Here is a 13,416-nt window from a genome sequence, read left to right as displayed (position 1 = left end):
GTACTACCCTTGTTCGCAGGTTCGTAACTTGCGAACTTGAAATTACACTGTTGTTGTGTTCGTTTGTTCGTAACTTAGACTTGTAAAAATTTTTACTCGCCAATTTGCGAATCTGCGGACGCTTCATATTTCGTAGTGTCGCAACTTGCGAACCTACGAATTAAGTAACTTTAGTAACTAAAAAAGCGGCAGGAACTTTTTGACAGTTTTTGGCAATCGAGTGTAGTCCAGTAAAATTAGCATCGAATAGTGAAAATCCGAGGTTGCAAGCTGATTTTTGGTATACTGGTCCTTTTTGATGTCCTGAAAACGAATCTGAGGAGTCCTACTGTCCCGGGTTTGCTTTCCCCCAAATTGTGGATCTTAGCCCCCAAAATCAGTTTTTGGTCAATCTGGAGTCTTCACCAGATTTTTCAGTGCTCGAAAATTTCCATAAAATTTTTACCAAACAGAGATGGGAATCCAAAATTCACCCAGCACTCCAATTTAAACGCGTTATCAAGTCTACTGTAGGTGGGTTCAAGTCATTTTGGAGCCTCCAGCGACTTTTTGAAAAAAATTCCCAAAGCCTCCGGCAGATTTTAGAAACTTGAAAATTTCGTCAAATGGAGTTATATAACCGAAATTCACTCTATAACATAATTTCAACACGCCATGAAGTCTACTGCAGGCGGATTTCAAGTCGTTTTGAAACTTTCAGATATTTTTTTGAACCTTCATGGCAGATAAGGTTCCCGTTATTTGTTTCAAAATTGGTGTATTCCAGTCTCAAATATATTTTTGTCCATCAGTTTCATACTTCTTTGAAAATTTGAAAAATTATTCTTCAGCCTCTGCTTGAGAAAAGACAAAAATTCAGTTAACATTCCATTTGTAACATTTATCCAAAGTGAATTGCAGGCCATTTCAATCCGATTTGCTTCTGTTTTTTTTTTTTAAATGTCGCATTTTGCACCAAAACTTCATTTCTAGTCAGCAGTAGGTAGCAAAAATAACAAAAATTGAATCACGAATCACGATTTTTGAATCAGTCCATTGAATCCGATTCCGAATCGGATTCATTTGAAAACTGAATCGCAGATTTTGAATCAGATTCAATTGTTTGGGAGAATCGCCCCAATTGAACCCAATTCATTTTTTTTGTTAATCACCCCATCTCTGCTCTCATGGAATCAAAAAAACTTTGCTGAATGCTGCGTTGTGATTGGCCGAAATGGTTTCTCAAGCTTTTTGAACATTTAGCCAAATTTTTTGAACTTTCAATAATAGCCTGCATATCTATCTACACTTCACAAGCTTTCTATTGAGGGGTCTTTTTCGAAAATCGGTTGAGTACATACTGAGGTCTCCTGGGGAACAAAAAACCCAACATCATTCTAATCGCCAAATGCTGCGTTGTGATTGGCTGAAATGATTTATCGAGGTTTTTGAGCTTTTGGCCATCTGAGATCTCGTGGGAATCATACCCATAATTATGCCGAATGCTGCGTTGTGATTGGCCGAAATGATTACTCAAGGTTTTTGAGCGTTTAACCAAACTTTTCAAACTTTCAAGAATATCATGCAAATCTACACTTTACAAGCTTTCTATTGAGAGGTCTTTTATGGAAATCGGTTAAGTAGGTACTTTCTGAGATCTCGTGAGAATTATACCTATAGGCTATAATAATATGCCGAATGCACGTTGTGATTGACCAAAATGATTTCGTGAGCTTTTTGAGCTTTTGGACAAACTTTTCGAACTTTCAAGAACAGCCTGCAAATCTACACTTCACAAGCTTTCTATTGAGGGGTCTTTTATGAAAATCGGTTGAGTACTCACTGAGATCTCGTGGGAACAAAAAAAACGACATCATTTTAACATAGGCCTACGGTATGACACAAAAGTAGTGTTCGCTGGCATTTATTTCTAAGTGGAAAGAGCTAGAGAGATAAATGAAGCGGCGTTGAGTAGGAAAAAATAAGGACTTTCAAAAGCAATCTTGAAAATTTCAGGCCTATGCACAGGGTGTCCACAAATTGAAAAACCGGTTTGGTCAAAAAATTCAAACTGGTTTTTATTGGCGCAATGTATTCTACACACTAAGGCGACAAAAACGTGATATGAATTTTTTGAAACCGGTTCGTTGATTTGCAACCGGTTAACAAAAAATACCCAAAAATTGTAGATAGAGAAAAAAGTTTGAAACAAAAGTTGTAGAGCGTGAAAAATTACACAATTCTGACTAATCACATTTTGAAACCGGTTTATTGGTTCGCATTTAGCAACCACTTTTTGGCAATCACCTAAAAATTGAAGATAGAGAAAAATGCTTGGAACAAAAGTTGTAGAGCGTGAAAAATTGAACCATTTTCGCTGATCGGATTTTGAAACCGGTTCATTAATTTGCAACCAGTTATCAAAATTACCTAAAAATTGGAGATCGAGAAAAGGTTGAAACAAAAGTTGTAGAGTGTGAAAAATTACACAATTCTGTCTAATCACATTATGAAACCGGTTTATTGGTTTGCATTTAGCAACCAGTTTTTGACAATCACTTAAAAATTGAAGATAGAGAAAAATGCTTGAAACAAAAGTTGTAGAGCGTGAAAAATTGAACCATTTTCGCTGATCGGATTTTGAAACCGGTTCATTAATTTGCAACCAGTTATCAAAATTACCTAAAAATTGGAGATCGAGAAAAGGTTGAAACAAAAGTTGTAGAGTGTGAAAAATTACACAATTCTGTCTAATCACATTATGAAACCGGTTTATTGGTTTGCATTTAGCAACCAGTTTTTGACAATCACTTAAAAATTGAAGATAGAGAAAAATGCTTGAAACAAAAGTTGTAGAGCGTGAAAAATTGAACCATTTTCGCTGATTGGATTTTGAAACCAGTTCATTAAATCGCAGCAAACCATCAAAAGTTACCTGATTGTAAGTTAGTCATTTTCAAAATGCGGTCTGCACAAATGGTTCAATTTTTCACGCTCTACACCTTTTATTTCAAGCGTTTTTCTCTACCTTCACTTTTCAGATGATTGTCTAAAACTGGTTGCTAAATGCGAACCAATGAACCGGTTTCAAAATGTGATTGAATTGAATTGTTCAATTTTTCATTCCCCACAACTTTTGTTCCAAACTTTTTTCTCTATCTACAATTTTTGGGTATTTTTTGTTAACCGGTTCCAAATCAACGAACCGGTTTCGAAAAATTCATATCACGTTTTTGTCGCCTTAGTGTGTAGAATACATTGCGCCAATAAAAACCAGTTTGAATTTTTTGACCAAACCGGTTTTTCAATTTGTGGACACCCTGTGCATAGGCCTGAAATTTTCAAGGTTGCTTTTGAAAGCACTTATTTTTTCCTACTCAACGCCGCTTCATTGATCTCTCTAGCTCTTTCCACTTAGAAATAAATGCCACCGAACACTACTTTTGTGTCATACTGTACGTATAAGAGGATACCTTATAGGGTTAAGTTTAAGTTCAGTGTTGCCGTTCCTAAATACACGAAGGCTCGTTTATCTAACGAAACGGTGTCCGTGGCCATCATAAACGATTACATTACAATTCCAGCACTTTGTGCGGAAAGTTTTCGTGGAAGACGAAAATCTGCATAGATTAAATCCGTCCCATGTTTTGACTATCACTATAGCAAGTTTACACAAACATAGAATCACATACAATATACCATTAATAAAATCAACCATCATAAGATCATAACATTATTGGTATAGCCATACGTATATTAATAACGATCACAAATGAGGACAATTCATTTTTCAATGATGATATTACATGATAGCTGCCATTTTGAAATTCATGAGAGTGCACGGTGACATATATGTATACCTACCTATTGGACACTGATGAAGCAGGAGTCACTGGTGGGACGAAAGTAGGTACGTAGTTTTTTTTTTTTGCATTAGAGATTTGAGAATTTTCGTCTTCCTCTATACTGTCTTATAATTTACGGTCTCGTTCCGCGGCCAATATAGAAGAGGGATAGCCGTGATACGACGATATGTACCGAGTAATTCAGATGAGTATATAGGTACATGTAGGTGAAAAAAAAAACACTTATGAGTGAGGTTCGCTTATTGATGGGTAATGGATATACGCCAGAGATGGTACATTACTATGTACCATCGTCGTCGTTGTAGTCGCCTTCCTTTGTGGCTATTATACACTCCTATTTTCTTTAAATTCTAAAAAAATGTAGTACCCCTATGTAGTAAAGTAAGTGGAGTCTTTAAAAACAAAATTTGTCGTCAATACATCCACCTCAAATACATATATGATTGTCAGTTTTCTTCGACAAGAATGACTAGATGAACGTTTACGTAAGATAATTCGTAAAGGCAGCAGAACGCGCTTTTATCAGTACGAACGCGCGCGTACCTACAGCAAAAGACCCGCGACCCGCGACCCGCGTGTTAAAGAATTCTAAGTGCATCCGCATCGCGTATCGTAGTGATATATTTTCGAATGAGAAGAAAACGTGTTGAACTTGTCATACTTCCAGCAGTTTTTCTTCTTGCATTTGTTGTTGTTTTTTTTTCAATTTTATTTTCATTTTGAGCTCTGCGTTTTTTTTTCAAATTTGTTTTTCTGAGTCGATATTCGCGTCAAAACGTTCATTTCGTCAGTGTATAACTCAACTTCTGTTCTTACGTTGAAATTTTCAAGGATTTGGCCCGTCTCCAGATTGACAGAAAATTTCCCTCTGTACCCTATCTCCATTCCTTTTCGACGATAAAACCGTTGCAGATCAACAACAAGAACCACCGCAAAAGCAATAAGCAACGCCGGTATAGTTGATCGAGTATCTAGGCGAATAGCTAGAACCAAGCTGCAAGTGGTAGTTCGTACTTTTTTATTTGTGCATACAGAAAGATGATGGAACAAGCTCATGTTACCGAAATCAACGAGTCGAAAGATGCTAGAAAATTTATCGACGAATTATTTGATCCAACAGGCTGCTATTGCCGTTTAAAAATAGGCAGCCAACAGTATACATGTCTAGTCGATTCTGGGGCTCAAGTCTCAGTGGTGAAGAAGAAGTTTTTGGAAAAAATCATGCGCGAGAATAACAGCGATGTTGTGGAAAAAAAATCGTTAAGCTGTACTCCGCAAATAAGTGGCGCAGGCGGACAAAAAATTGGAAATTTGCATTTTGCGGTTGACTTAAAAGTTTCAATTGAACCAAATAAAAGCATTTGGCTTCATTTTTATGAGGTCGATGATTTGGCGGAGGAAATCATCATCGGGTCAGATTTGATGAAACGATTGCAAGGAGGTATACTTTGGAATACTCGGCAGTTCTATTTAACAGATCCATACACAAGTGTAACACACACTGGTAGCATATACACGTACAAAGCGCGAAATTTAGATAATTAGTAATCACCTCAATAGATCATGACCATGAGGGGTTGACTTGTACCGATGTATTGTACCAATTTTATCCATTTATATATTCATCATCATTTTAATCCTATCACCCCGCGCGGGGGTATCGTGAACATTTGAATTATGCAATCCTGCGAGTAAGCTCGCGCCACTGCTCCCTATACTGCGCGCTTCTCACGCATTCGGCAAAGCTGCAGCCCGTCGCTTTGCAAATAGAGTCAGTCCACTGAGTCGAAGATCTTCCTCTGGCTCTATCGCCTCCATGGCATACGCTCTCATCAGCCGTCCGAATTACTTAAGTATCCAACCAAGTACCACAGCTGATAGTCGTTTGGTCACACCAATTTCTGCGAGTATGGAGGCGTTCGTTCTTTCAGCCGTCCAAGGAACTCTGAGCAGCCGCCTCCATCACCACATTTCCATCGCATCGATCCGTCTCCAATCACATTTGCGAATGGTCCAAGTCTCCGACGCGTACAGGAAGACAGAGAAGACCAGCGCGTTGACGAGTCGAATTTTAAGGCTAGTAGGCCATATTTTGCGCTGACTTCTTCCAAGCACTTGAGCAACACTGACATGAACTCAATACTTGAGGCCACCAAAGTGGTGTCATCAGCGTACCGGAGGTTGGTGATCTGTCAGCTGCCTGTTAGGACACCTCCAGGCCATTCATTGGTTCCATCCAAGTTGTCCGTGATCTTCTGCAGTGTTTCCCGGATTATGTATTCTCCATAGATGTTGAATAGAAGCGGAGACAGTATGCAGCCTTGGCGAATATGTATAGACAAATATGTGTTTTATGAATAGGTATACCTACTTGCATACCCTAACGACAAAAATTGTGTGTACAACATGCTGAAATGCATGCTTTTTAGTTTTTTGCATATCACACACATGCGTAAATTTAGACTTTTTCAAAAAATCGCATGCTATTCAGCTAGTGAATAGCATGCTTAAAAGTAAACCAGAAGTATGTACAAAAAGTGCGGAAATTTTAGCAGAGAAATTGCTCAAACTCATAGGCAATACTATCTACCAATTAATTATGAATTTTAAGATATTCCAATGATAATTTTTCAAAAAAATTGAATAATTTCTGGCGCGTGCGGCCCGGTGGTGGCAACCTAGATTTCGCCTGGGTGTAGCGAAACTGGGGTTGTTTGAAAGAAAAAAGTGTTGATTTTTTCTGGGTGTAGCAATAATTTTTGAGGTTCTTAAACTGATTGAAAAATAACAAAAAAGAGAGCTTTTTCACTGTTTATCAACTTTTACCACAAAAATTGTGTCTGTGTTGGTAGCCAACAAGCAAAAAAGGAACAAAACGAATAGTTATTGCTAAAAATTTGAGTTATAACTATGTAAAATTGAAGAATAATTTTTTTCTGGGTGTAGCGAACTACTTTATGGGTGTAGCGAGCTGCTACATCCGCTATACAAAGGCTGCCACCGCTGCCGGTGCGGGGATCGAACCATGATCCCTGCGTTGTGGGGCCGCTCAACTCACTCGGCCACCTCGCAGCTTATTAGCCTAGAGGTTATTTTTGCATAAATGTTATCAATTTTTGGACTTGAAAAAATGTTTACTCACTGGTGCATTTCAGAAATGTACTTGGTTGCTAGATTGCTTCTGTTTAGCATGCGAAAATGCACATTTTTAACGCGATAATGCACGCTTTTATACCAGTCCAAAATCACGCATTGTTATGCATGCTTTTAAGCATAATTTTGTCAATAGGGTAAGTGATATGTATATTCTCCAGGGTGTGCAGAAATGATAAATATCGAGTACTCACCATCAAAACTAAAAATGCTAGATAGGTAATGCAAGCGAAGGGAAGTATTCAAAATTTCATGCTCTGTAAAATGGTGTGAACTGTTTAGCAAAAAATTGATTAAGTTACATCATGAGATTTTGATTGTTTTTCTGCCTTCGTTGTCCATGTTCTCTGAAGTGGGCTTGACTATGGCCTGTACTTCTGTTTGTTGTTTAGAGAGTTCTGAGTTCAGATTGTCGCGAATTCTTGATGCGAATGTACGTTAAAAATTCAAATTGAAAGGGAAGGAATATTTTTCAATTGCGTCAGTGAGAATTGTTACCTATTTTCGTGTTTTCAGGGGTTGGGGATTTTAGAAAACGTATGTTGAATTGTTGAAAAAATTATTTGGCAGGCGAGGAAAAGTTGGGTTCAGAGAACAGCCCGAGTGAAGCGAGAGCGTGATCCGGGGCCGGGGTTTGGGCTCTTATACATATACAGGGTGTTAAATAAAGCAACAATTTCAAAATTCAAATTTGGGGCACTCAAAATTTGGAAATTTTGAATCAGGTTTGCCTCTTCAATTTTGAAGATAGGCAATTGGACATAATAACTTTTTTTGTTTGTCCACTCGAGTACTATGAGTTCATTTTACAAGATAGGCAACTTATCATAATAACGTTTTTTGTTTGTCTACTCGAGTTGCATCTATTGTGAAATTATTGCCCACGCTTTATTTAACACCCTGTATAGATATACATATAGGCGATAGGTACATTACAATTTGCAAAATTATGAAAAAAATTCGTACTTTTTGCAATTTTGAAGGTCATTGCACGAATTAAGTTCCCAATCTGCAAAGATAGCGACTAGCGTTATGAACCCAGCGGTTACCTACACCTAGTTTAGGTTTCGAAAATTAGGCAAAGTTTCAAAAATTTTGGGGAATGGTTTTTGAATGCATAGTGAAATTATTACATTTTTGATTGTTTAATTCGTTTTATTTGCAGAAATGTTTTCAAAAATGCACTTATTCTACACTACCTATTCGTTACAAATAAGTAACTCAATTTCTAGGTTGGTTAGGTTAGTTTGATTAATAATTTATTTTATTGCATTTTATGCCATAAGTAATTTTATTGCACTTTCATCTTTTTTCTTCGTTTTTCATTTACATACGACATACGTAGGTATTTTTTTCTTTCGATTTAAGTTTATTTCGTTTTTAGGTTATCTTTTTTTCGGTTTCTTGTTATTTTTATTTTTTTTATTTGTCATTGAGGTTTTTTTTTTCATTTTTTCAAAATTATTTTTCATTGACTCTGTTTTTTTGTAGGTTCATATGTACCTCCCTATTTCATTTTCGTTTTTAATTTTCGTTAACGTCGTTTTTATTTATGTTGTTTTCGTTTTTCAAAAAAAATATTTTTTTCGTTTTTCGTTCAGATGTGCGTTTTTTTCTTGTTTTGCTGTCACTGAGTATTTTTTTCATCCCTGTTGTCATATTATTTAGTAGTAGGTATAGGTACCTACATACGGGGTGCCCAGAAATATCGTAACGTCGTTTTTGTATGTTGTTTTCGTTTTTCTAAAAAAAAATTTTTCGTTTTTCGTTCACATGTGCGTTTTTTTTGTTTTGCTGTCACTGAGTATTTTTTTCATCCCTGTTGTCATATTATTTAGTAGGTTTAGGTAATAGGTACATACGTACGGGGTGCCCAGAAATATCGTGAACCCTTAAAAAAGTTTTCTGCTAAATGTTTCGGGTGATCACAGTGAATGATAGTAATGATAGCGCATGATTGGTTGTTAGACTGAAATGATAAGGTTATACTGATATCATACCACCAATCATATGTACTTATCTATGTCACGTTGCCAACCTATATTTTTTAATAAAAAACGTTCTCTGGGGTTCACGATATTTCTGGGCACCCTGTACATATTTAAAATGAAATAAGTAGGTAGGTACCTACTAAAATGAATTGACTTTGTAGAAATCGTTGAAAAATGAACATTACGAACATAGTATCAAAACGGTTTCCGTATTTTGTTTTGCGTATTGAGCGCCTACATTGACAGCGAGCTTCTGCTATTTTAAATCACAAATCGTGGGTTTCTAGAAAATCTTATTAGTATATTGCTACATACGAGTATTAAAGTTGCCTAGGTGTGGTTTGCAGAAGTTTTTAACTTTTCCAAAATAACTTCTGATTTAGGTATCTTTTATGCTATTTGCATTCGCGTTGAATTATTGTATAATCGTAGGCAATACGAATTGCAGGTATGTATGACGAGTCCTCCGCGCGTTTTTTTACTGTTCGAGCTTATTTAATGTGATGTTTTTAATGTAATGTTAATTTTTTGTAATTTTTATATTTGTATTTTTTTTTTTAATTATTAATTTTTATAAATGTTTCGAGTTATTATCTCTTCAATAAGACCATGAAAGCGCGTTTATATTAACATATTGTTTTTGACGCGTTGATTCTAATTTAGAACAAAATGTGAATTTGATGTTTTTTTTGCATTTAATTAAGTACCTAAGTGTCGTTTTAGGGTCATTCCATGTCAACTCAACCAAAAAAAGGCGATTTTGAAAGTCATGTCTTTCGATTTCACTCAAATTTTTTTTACAATATGTACCCACCCAGTAAGTAAGAAAGCCGCAATCAGTTTGGTCCCAGCCCCCTCAGGGGGCGGGTGGGGGGGCTTCCATTATTTGCACATTGTCTCGAGGTACTCAACTTCAGCAGCCTATTTCTCCAGAACTATGATACTTTGATCAAAACTGATTTCACAGTTCGAAAGGGCATTGAATTTTGAACTTTTTAAGCATTCTGAAATTTTCAAAAGTTGAAAGTTGAACTTTCAATTTGAAAGTTCAAATTTCAAAATGGCGCTGTAAGTGGGAGCTACCATTTAAAATTTTGAAAAAATTTCCATAGATGTATATTTTGATACTTTTTTGAAATATTGAGGTTTCGAGATGGAACTCTTTGACGGAGGGGGAGCACCCCCACCCCCAATTTTGGGCGAAATTTTCGAAAGAAAATCTTGGGCATGTGATACATCAAATTCTATGTTTTTGGGGACGCTGAACACGAATATGACGTCAGATTTTTGATAGGACCCCATCCACGGCCCCCAGCACCTCCCCAAAGGGGGTAAAAGTTTAAAAAAGGGTTTTATTGTTCGTGTGACACATGGAATAATATGTTTTTGGTGACGCTGAACACGAATATGACGTCAGATTTTGGATTTGACCCGTCCACAGCCCCCAGAACCTCCCCAAAGGGGATGACCCCCCCAAAAAAATGGTCACATTCGTGTGACACATGAAATAGTATGTTTTCGATATCGCTGAACACGAATATTGCCTTAGTTTTTCGAATCGACTTCACCCAGGGCCCCCAGAACCTCCACCAATAGGTAAAATTCCAAAAAAAATGTTGGGGCCCCCTGGATGGGTCCAATCACAAATCTAACGTCATATTCGTGTTCAGCGTCACCAAAAACATACTATTCCATGTGTCACACGAACAAAACGCTTTTTTGAACTTTTACCCCCTTTGGGGAGGTGCTGGGGGCCGTGGATGGGGTCCTATCAAAAATCTGACGTCATATTCGTGTTCAGCGTCCCCAAAAACATAGAATTTGATGTATCACATGCCCAAGATTTTCTTTCGAAAATTTCGCCCAAAATTGGGGGTGGGGGTGCTCCCCCTCCGTCAAAGAGTTCCATCTCGAAACCTCAATATTTCAAAAAAGTATCAAAATGTACATCTATGGAAATTTTTTCAAAATTTTAAATGGTAGCTCCCATTTACAGCGCCATTTTGAAATTTGAACTTTCAAATTGAAAGTTCAACTTTCAACTTTTGAAAATTTCAGAATGCTTAAAAAGTTCAAAATTCAATGCCCTTTCGAACTGTGAAATCAGTTTTGATCAAAGTATCATAGTTCTGGAGAAATAGGCTGCTGAAGTTGAGTACCTCGAGACAATGTGCAAATAATGGAAGCCCCCCCACCCGCCCCCTGAGGGGGCTGGGACCAAACTGATTGCGGCTTTCTTACTTACTGGGTGGGTACATATTGTAAAAAAAATTTGAGCGAAATCGAAAGACATGACCCAAAAACGTTGGTTGAGTTGACATGGAATGACCCTTTAGCATTAATTTTTGTTTTTTTTCTCTATTGCATTTTTTCTGTTTGCATAGTTTTAAGATAATTTCATCATGCTTTTCAATGATTTTTAACAGCGCTATTTCGCACAAAAGTATGTACCAATTTTTATATTAAGTACATGAAGTAGATAAGTATTGTTAAATCGTTGTTGTGTATGCTCCGTTGTTACATTAGATGAGCATTTTTTTGTGTACATGCCTTTGTATGCCTTTGTCATTTTCCAAGTTAAACAAATCAGAATGTTATCATTATACGCGTTTGTTTTGTTTTTAATCGAGTATTGTATTGTTTGGTATGGAAAGTAAAGAGCAGGTTCTTCAAAATTCGAGATTCGAGAATGATTGGATATTACATTTTCAAATTAGATTTTCAAACTGAAATTTCTGCTGAAGAGTGTTTGTTTCAATATCTCATCGATCAACTCAAACTCAAGTATTGGCCGGATGTGAAATTCGAGTCGGAAACATTGAAATTTTTCATGTGAATTCGCGGAAGTTGTAGGTACATACGTACCTACATATTTAATACCTCGGCCTATGTAACATGAAAATACGTAAGTAGGTGAGTATTATTCTTAAAAACGTATCTAAGTATCAGTGAGTCAGTGAGTACCCCAGTACGCGAATAAGAGCCGCAAATAGCGCGTAAATTAAGCAAGTACATACATTATCCTTTCATCGCTGCAGACAGGCGCAGCAAGCATCGAATCCGCGCGTACGTAATATGTTCACTGTTCAGACTACGAACTTATGTAATTGGCTGAAATGGCCAGGAAAAACGGGCGGATTTAGCATTTTCGCACTCTTGGACAAACTGAAAATTTCCGCCCTCCAGAAAAAGTGCACCTGTTATCTGATTTTTTTTCCAATTCAGAATGCACCGAATTTCATTTTTTCAAGTTTGGAAAATTGAAAATTTCAATTTGACTCATTAATAGGTATCTATCGAAATCTGATACAATCGAGATAGAAAAGTGTTGGAGAGCAGGGTTCAGTAGTCGTGAAGCATGTAGTAAACTTCTGAGTTGAAATGTTATACTAATTCCAGCTCTTTCAATAATCAATTTCAAAGTTGCACAATATCACGAAATACTCAATATTTTTTGCTCGTCTTGAAAAGTCACATAAGAATGGACCTTTAAAACTGACAAAGATTCAACTTTCGAAAAATTTGAAAAACACTACAAAATTTTATTCTATTTGAAAAATATAATTATCCGTAGCGCCTTCAGTTTTATATAATATAGGTAATTTTATCATAAAACTTTTTTGTTCGTCTCAAAAAATTATGCCAGAATCCATGGTCAAGCATTAGATTTTCGAAAATCAACAATTTACTTGATTTTGCGAAAATTTCAAGAAAATGAAAAAAATGAGTTTTGATTTACCAGTCACAAAAATACAGCTTGGTTTTCATCAAAAGTCCTTTTACGAAGAAGCAATATTAAATTTTTCATTTTTCTTTTTCTTTTTTTTTATTTTGCAAATAAAAATGAACGTCAAAAAATTCAACAAAATAGCATAATTGAAGCGAAAATGAATCAATAAAACAGCAACGTAACATTCAAAACGCAGACGAGACGAGCATAACCAAGTGACGTTATTATAACAAGTTGAAAAAATACAAAAATTTTAACAATATTTTAGTTTCAGGTTTTCAAAAATTCAATTTTTTACACTCATGTAAGTACAAACCTATTTGATTATTGTTCATTTGCCGACAAAATCGCTGATTTATTCTCAAAATGCTTATTTTCAAAAAAAATCACAATTTCTCAGAAGCGAAATAAAAGTATAATTTTTGATAAGAAGTTTTGCATTTGAACGGTGGTGTTTTTTTAATTCTTCAATTTGTGCACGCGCGATTGAAATAAACAGAAAGTAGTAAGAATACAAGATGGCACATTCGTTTTTATAATTAGGTAGGTATACCTATCTTATAATTACCTCATAATTTCCCTGAATGAATGCTCATTTTTCAACATAAAATGTCTATTAGTATTCCAAGAATCGCTCGTAACAACATTCAACTCAACACCACGTGTTGGATCTTATTATCAAGCTATACCTAAACAT

The sequence above is a fragment of the Planococcus citri genome, chromosome 4, assembly GCF_950023065.1.
Source record: "Planococcus citri chromosome 4, ihPlaCitr1.1, whole genome shotgun sequence".
Classification (NCBI taxonomy): Eukaryota; Metazoa; Arthropoda; class Insecta; order Hemiptera; family Pseudococcidae; genus Planococcus; species Planococcus citri.
The sequence above is the reverse complement of the archived record's forward strand: the minus strand, read 5'-3'. Positions refer to the sequence as shown.